Source organism: Myxine glutinosa, chromosome 12 (genome assembly GCF_964187855.1).
Source record: "Myxine glutinosa chromosome 12, kmMyxGlut1.1, whole genome shotgun sequence".
NCBI classification, from domain to species: Eukaryota; Metazoa; Chordata; class Myxini; order Myxiniformes; family Myxinidae; genus Myxine; species Myxine glutinosa.
This window is the reverse complement of record NC_136272.1, coordinates 8,869,372-8,875,698: the sequence shown is the minus strand read 5'-3', so window position 1 is coordinate 8,875,698 and position 6,327 is coordinate 8,869,372.

The window sequence follows — 6,327 nt, the reverse complement described above, 5'->3', positions numbered from 1 at the left end:
CAGTTTCTACCCCTCCTCCTCCGAATTTTTATGCCTTGTCGTGAAACTGACTCAGCACATGCACAAATGCAACAAAACTACCGTACAAATGCCTGAGATATTGGGAGAAAAACCAAATTATTTGCCTCTTGGTGGTTCTTCAATAGGTCCAAGTCCAAGATTGTTACATGGAAGGTGACGGGGGGGCAGAGTTGGGATGTGTTTAATTGTATGGAACGTGTGTTCGAGTAGATTAGAGTTAAATGTGTGAGTGACACGTCAGAGTTAAGTCTAATGGCATATGTTCACTAAAGGGGGAGTGACTATCCATCATAGAGCCCGCCCCATCCCTCCAGCTGACCGCTTCACAGAGGACAGTGCACCCGTGAACTGCAGAGGGCCCTGGGTGGAGGCGGAAAGCTTCTGTGGAGCACCGCCTTGTGTGGCGAGACAGCCGATTAGAGAACCAGCCTCGTCCGTTTTTAACCGTAATAGGTTTAACCGTTATAGGTTTAGGATTTAACCATTATAGGACAGCAATGGCTGGAAGGAGGGCCCAAAGTGCTTAAAAATGCGTCCGCAATTGTGAGAGACATATGTATTCTCTAGCTTCTTCATCGCCTGGTATTTTCGGTGTTGCCTGGTATTTTCGGTGTTGCCTGGTATTTTCGGTGTTGCCTGGTATTTTCGGTGTTGCCTGGTATTTTCGGTGTTGCCTGGTATTTTCGGTGTTGCCTGGTATTTTCGGTGTTGCCTGGTATTTTCGGTGTTGCCTGGTATTTTCGGTGTTGCCTGGTATTTTCGGTGTTGCCTGGTATTTTCGGTGTTGCCTGGTATTTTCGGTGTTGCCTGGTATTTTCGGTGTTGCCTGGTATTTTCGGTGTTGCCTGGTATTTTCGGTGTTGCCTGGTATTTTCGGTGTTGCCTGGTATTTTCGGTGTTGCCTGGTATTTTCGGTGTTGCCTGGTATTTTCGGTGTTGCCTGGTATTTTCGGTGTTGCCTGGTATTTTCGGTGTTGCCTGGTATTTTCGGTGTTGCCTGGTATTTTCGGTGTTGCCTGGTATTTTCGGTGTTGCCTGGTATTTTCGGTGTTGCCTGGTATTTTCGGTGTTGCCTGGTATTTTCGGTGTTGCCTGGTATTTTCGGTGTTGCCTGGTATTTTCGGTGTTGCCTGGTATTTTCGGTGTTGCCTGGTATTTTCGGTGTTGCCTGGTATTTTCGGTGTTGCCTGGTATTTTCGGTGCTGCCTGGTATTTTCGGTGCTGCCTGGTATTTTCGGTGCTGCCTGGTATTTTCGGTGTTGCCTGGTATTTTCGGTGTTGCCTGGTATTTTCGGTGTTGCCTGGTATTTTCGGTGTTGCCTGGTATTTGTGGTACAGAATGCTTGACGGGTCGTGGACGCCATCACCCTCTCACCTTGTACCACACCCACCTGCACGGTGCCATTATCATGGACAAACAAGTTAGTGCCTACCTCAAGTCCTTGCCTTTTCCCTTTGTTTGGTTGTGTCTGATAACCGTTTATTTTTGGCGCCATTGTGGGTTGTAGTTTAATTTGTGTATCAAGTACGTGTGTTCCCTTCTTAATAATGTCTTGTGAGTGCCAGTTCTGCCTGTTTATTTATTACTAGCAAATACCACCCGTCGCTTCACTGGTGGGAACACAAAGAGAAGAGAAGAGGTGAGAGGGAGGGGAGTGTGGGTGTGGAGGGGGTTGTTAAACACAACCATAAATACATCCTATTTTTCACCTATTCAGCAGGTGGACTGGATGACCCTGAGGCGTTGTACCGCAGGCATGTGGGGCCTGAACATTGTACGTTGATCCGTCGACCACTTATTATAAAGGAGAATTGGATGTATTTTTGGTCGTGTTTAGCAGAGTGACTGTGTGTGCGTGCGCGTGTGCGTATGAGTGTGAATACCGGACTCTCAAAATATCACCATCCGAGCAAATGCCACCAGTCGCTTTGCTGATGGGAATACTAAGTGAGGTGGGGAGTTGAAGTGGTCGTTCTCAACTTGAATTTGGTAAGGGGGAGGGTGTTCTCAACTGGGGCTTGGTAGGGGACTTTAGGGGAAGGGGGGGGGGGGGTGGCGGTGAGGGGGGAGGGTTACCTAGACTGTAGGATTACGTTTACCTAAAGTCTAGCTTTACCCCCTTACGGGACTTGAGGGGGAGGGGTTAACTTAGCCCCTTATACCTCAAAGAGGCTGAGGAGGCTTAAGCGAGAAGAGGCCTTGAGGTGGGGTGGGGGGAGGGGGGGGGGGGTGAGAGGGTTAACCACCTAATTTTATTGGCAGGCCGTCCCTCAGATGTGTTTGCCGTCCCTTGGATGGATGTAAAGCTGGACGTCCCGTCTGATGGCATTAGCACAGGATTGAACGAAATGGGGTACGTTGAAACATCACGTTCGCACAGCATGTACCATTTTTAGAGATTATAACACGGGCATCCCTTGAGGGATGAGACTCGTACTGCGGCTGGCACCCTGTGTCTGGAACTCGGAGGTGGTAATTATGCTAACTATTAAAGTTACTTGTCTTATCTTGCTTTTAAACTTTTGTCAGGTTTAACTAAGACGATGAAACACACGTTTATATTTGTATTTTCTTGTGTAAATATGGAGAATATGTTGTTTAATGTATCACTTTAACATTGTCTTGAATGTCAATTTGTAAAAAAGAATTTTCAAAAATGACAATCGCTGTGACCGCTCTCAACTGTATCGCCATGGCTTGCAAATGAACAAACAATGAAGAATATCACTCAAGGTTGAGCAGCAAAGTCATTACAAATATTTAAGCAAAAAGACAAATGAAGCAAATGGAAAAGTAAGAATGGTAAAACCGTGTGTGTTCCATTACCAAGCAGATTGTAGAGTGCTCTCCCTTAAGCACTCAAGCAAGCACTCCGACAAAACGGTTGATATGGAATGACTGGCTTGGCAGAAGTTAGTCATGTTAGATTATTATTAAAAGTTATTCACATTCATTATGATTGTACTAGATCCTGATGCTGTGTGGACTCTGCTTCCCCGATGATGGACGTCTGGTAGCTTGTAACTGTTGCTGCGTTTTTGTCTGAGGAAGAACTGCTGAAATCTATCTGTCTGTTTTAGGATAACTAAATTCTTGCAGAGATTTTTCTGGAAGGTTCACTTGGCTGTGCCTGGATGGGTTTAAGGGTTGTGGAGTCGCGGTTCACTTGTACCGTGGCACGAGCGGCCGGCAGCTTCGCGTGACGTTTAACGTGAGCGGACAATTATATCGCGGGGGGGGGGGGGGGGGGGGGAGACTAGGATGCGGCGTACGTAATAAATTGTCCCTTAGCCTTCGGCCAGCTGTGCGCCTCCAATGGTCCGTGACAACGGCAAGCAAGGACTCCTTTCTCATCTGTTTGAGTCGTTCTCCCGGGCACCTCTCTCGTGCATCTCCTCAGGTTTGACTCCTTCTCTCTCCCTGGCTCATCTCTTGAAGTAGTCCCACGCACCCGCTTATATTGCCCACTCGCGTATAAAGCCGCTTGCCTTTTGGATCCGCCTACCGGTGAGCTGGCCTCGGCCCTGATTGGTTGATGAGGGCTCCTTGGCTCCACCTTTGACAGCCAGTTGACAGGGGGCCATTCCTCCTCCCGGCGCTCCGCCCTTCTCCAAGATGAGCACATGTCTAATGGCGTTTTGTGCAGCAAACGCTGCTAATAAAATCACGTGAGAGCATTGGGAGGGACAAACCCCGACTGTAGGTGCTACTGGCACTTTGGAGAGAGAGAGAGAGAGATTGGGGGTAATTGAAGGGGCCTAGGTTGTTTGATTCATGCAACGCAGAGTCAAACTATTGGGAACAGATCCTTACCTGAAACACATACTAATGAAATAACTAACGAAGAGCCTATGGTGTCCTACGTGTTGCAATATGACCTAACTAGGGTGCGACCTTTGATCTTTACACAAAAATGGGAATATTTACAGGGGATTATTTATAAGGGATTATTACAATATTTACAAAGTGGAGGGTTCTAAAAACCGCAACACAGCACCCTCATTTCCTCCAGGGCCGTCCCGGCCCGAAATAACTTTAACTTAGTGTGACACTCAGGTGTGGTAACCCTCAACTATTCACTTCACCCTGAGTGTGACATTTTAAAAACAACTAAGTATGTCCTGCCTGCTGCGTTGCATTCTATCTAGCAGACTCACGCCCACAGGATAACCGAATTGCGGAATTGTCTTCAAAACTAAACGTTGACGGTGGGGAGCATTATTTAAAAAGACACTAGTTTGGTATTTACAACGCGAACCCAGGACCTGTCATTTTTGGAGACAAAAGAAGAACTTTTGAAAAGAGGAAAGGCATACACTGCACTGCACCGATACCACCAGCACCAACAAGCACCAATATGCAAAAAGCACCAAAAGCACCACACAGCACCAAAACACCACCATGCACAAAAAGCACCATCCGGTGCACAGTCATACATTTCAAGAATAATCAGCAGATGACTTGCGATGTCTTCTCTGCTGGGCCGATGTTCTTGGCTGCTGGGCCGATGTTCCTGATGACTTCTTGCTTGCTGCCTAGTTGGTAATAAAAGGGCACAAAACGCGTCCACTTTTTAAATTATGGCCAGCAGGGGCCAACTGAGGGTGGTCCACCTGCACGGCTTCGGTGCCACCTTTACCGTGGTCCGCAAGCAAGATCTCCCTGGCCACAATGGCCGGTCCCCAGCAGAGGTGCCAGGCCCCAAAACGTGGGGTCCATGAGTGGTGCCCGGCCACAGACATGTGGTCCATATGGTGCTCGGCTGCAAGATGTGCGGTCCATAAGTGGGGTACCGGTCCAGGCAGGCAACAGCGAGGGCGCGGGCACACAACTGCGGGCACCTGCACACTTTCTCCTCGGCCCACAAAGACCACGGTCCATGAGTGGGGAAGGAAGACAAAGCAGGGTTAGCGGGGTGCAAGGGCGCAAGAGTACACATCAACACAAGGTAATGCAGAGGTGAGGTGCGCAGGAGAGCGAGCCGAGAAAGCTCGTCCCTACCGTACATTCCCCCCCTGTCACCTAATCTACCCTTGCCCTTACCCCGTATGTACACAATTTACAAATCCGTCGCTAACGTCATGTCTTCCCCATATCTCCCCTAATCCAAATTCGTCATTGATCCCTCTAAACCAAATTTGCCACCAATCAATTCCTCATCAATCCCTCCTAAGGAGGAAGAGATGGAATCACAAGCACAATGTCACCCCCACGTCATGATGCGTCTTACATACCAGACATTTGCAAAAAAATCAGTGGTGTGGAGTCCTGTCACCTTGGTGAGTGGATGCGGATGGTGCGAAGAGACTTACAATCCTAACTACCTTCTACATGACTTTAACACTTTAACACTTTTACTCTACCCGGGGTCTTTCCCTGCCAAACCATTGGCCATCTTACACTATGTGGTTCTAAAAACCGAACGCCCATTGACCAAACTGTGGTGCTCACCAATTTGGGGTCTCACTCCCCCGATTCTACTCCCTGTGCCCTCGCACAATTTCAGGGCTGGGTCATGTGGCGCTCCCAGCAGGTCTGCACACCTCCGCCACTGCAGTTGTCTCCCGAGCTTACCTGCTCCTTACCCTAACCTACCTGGGGAAGGCCTTCTGGCACTCTCACCCCCTACCGCCCTCTCTGGCGTCGGGCTACCCGGGTCCGTCCTCCGGATCCTCGGGCCCCATTGAACAACTACTGGCTCCCAGAGCCTACCTGCGGCCTCACCTGGCCGACAGACTAACAGTGGCGGAGTGCCCATTTAACCATACGTACTAACAGGCCACACGCCCAGCCAATTTACTCCACTAATGCACCCAACACAACACTTCTGTGCAACTACTCGCACCACAGATGCCAATATCCAACCACAATTTACCTACTCCCTCTACCTACTTTTAAACTACCCTCCCCGGGTATTCGTGAAGGGGTCCATCCTGTCCCCACTCACCCCTTTCGCACCAACCACTCCACTCCACGTATTCCACACTACTCACTCCACACCATCCATTGCGTACTCCATTCATTCCAGACCATCTATTCCATGCAACCATTCTCCATTCACCTGTATTGCACATGCACACCTGGTGGCACTTGCACCCTCCTTTCCTCCAGGACCATTCACTCAATATCATGCCAATCATCATGCTCACCACAAATACATAGCATCATCTTAGCTGACTACTCCCTTCTGAAACTCGTGCTCCCCGTCTTCCCTTACACTATGCACTCCCTCATCATTATTATCCAACTAATCTCTCTACGTCCCCTCTACAGGTATGATGTCGCTACTTAAATCTACTGTCCCC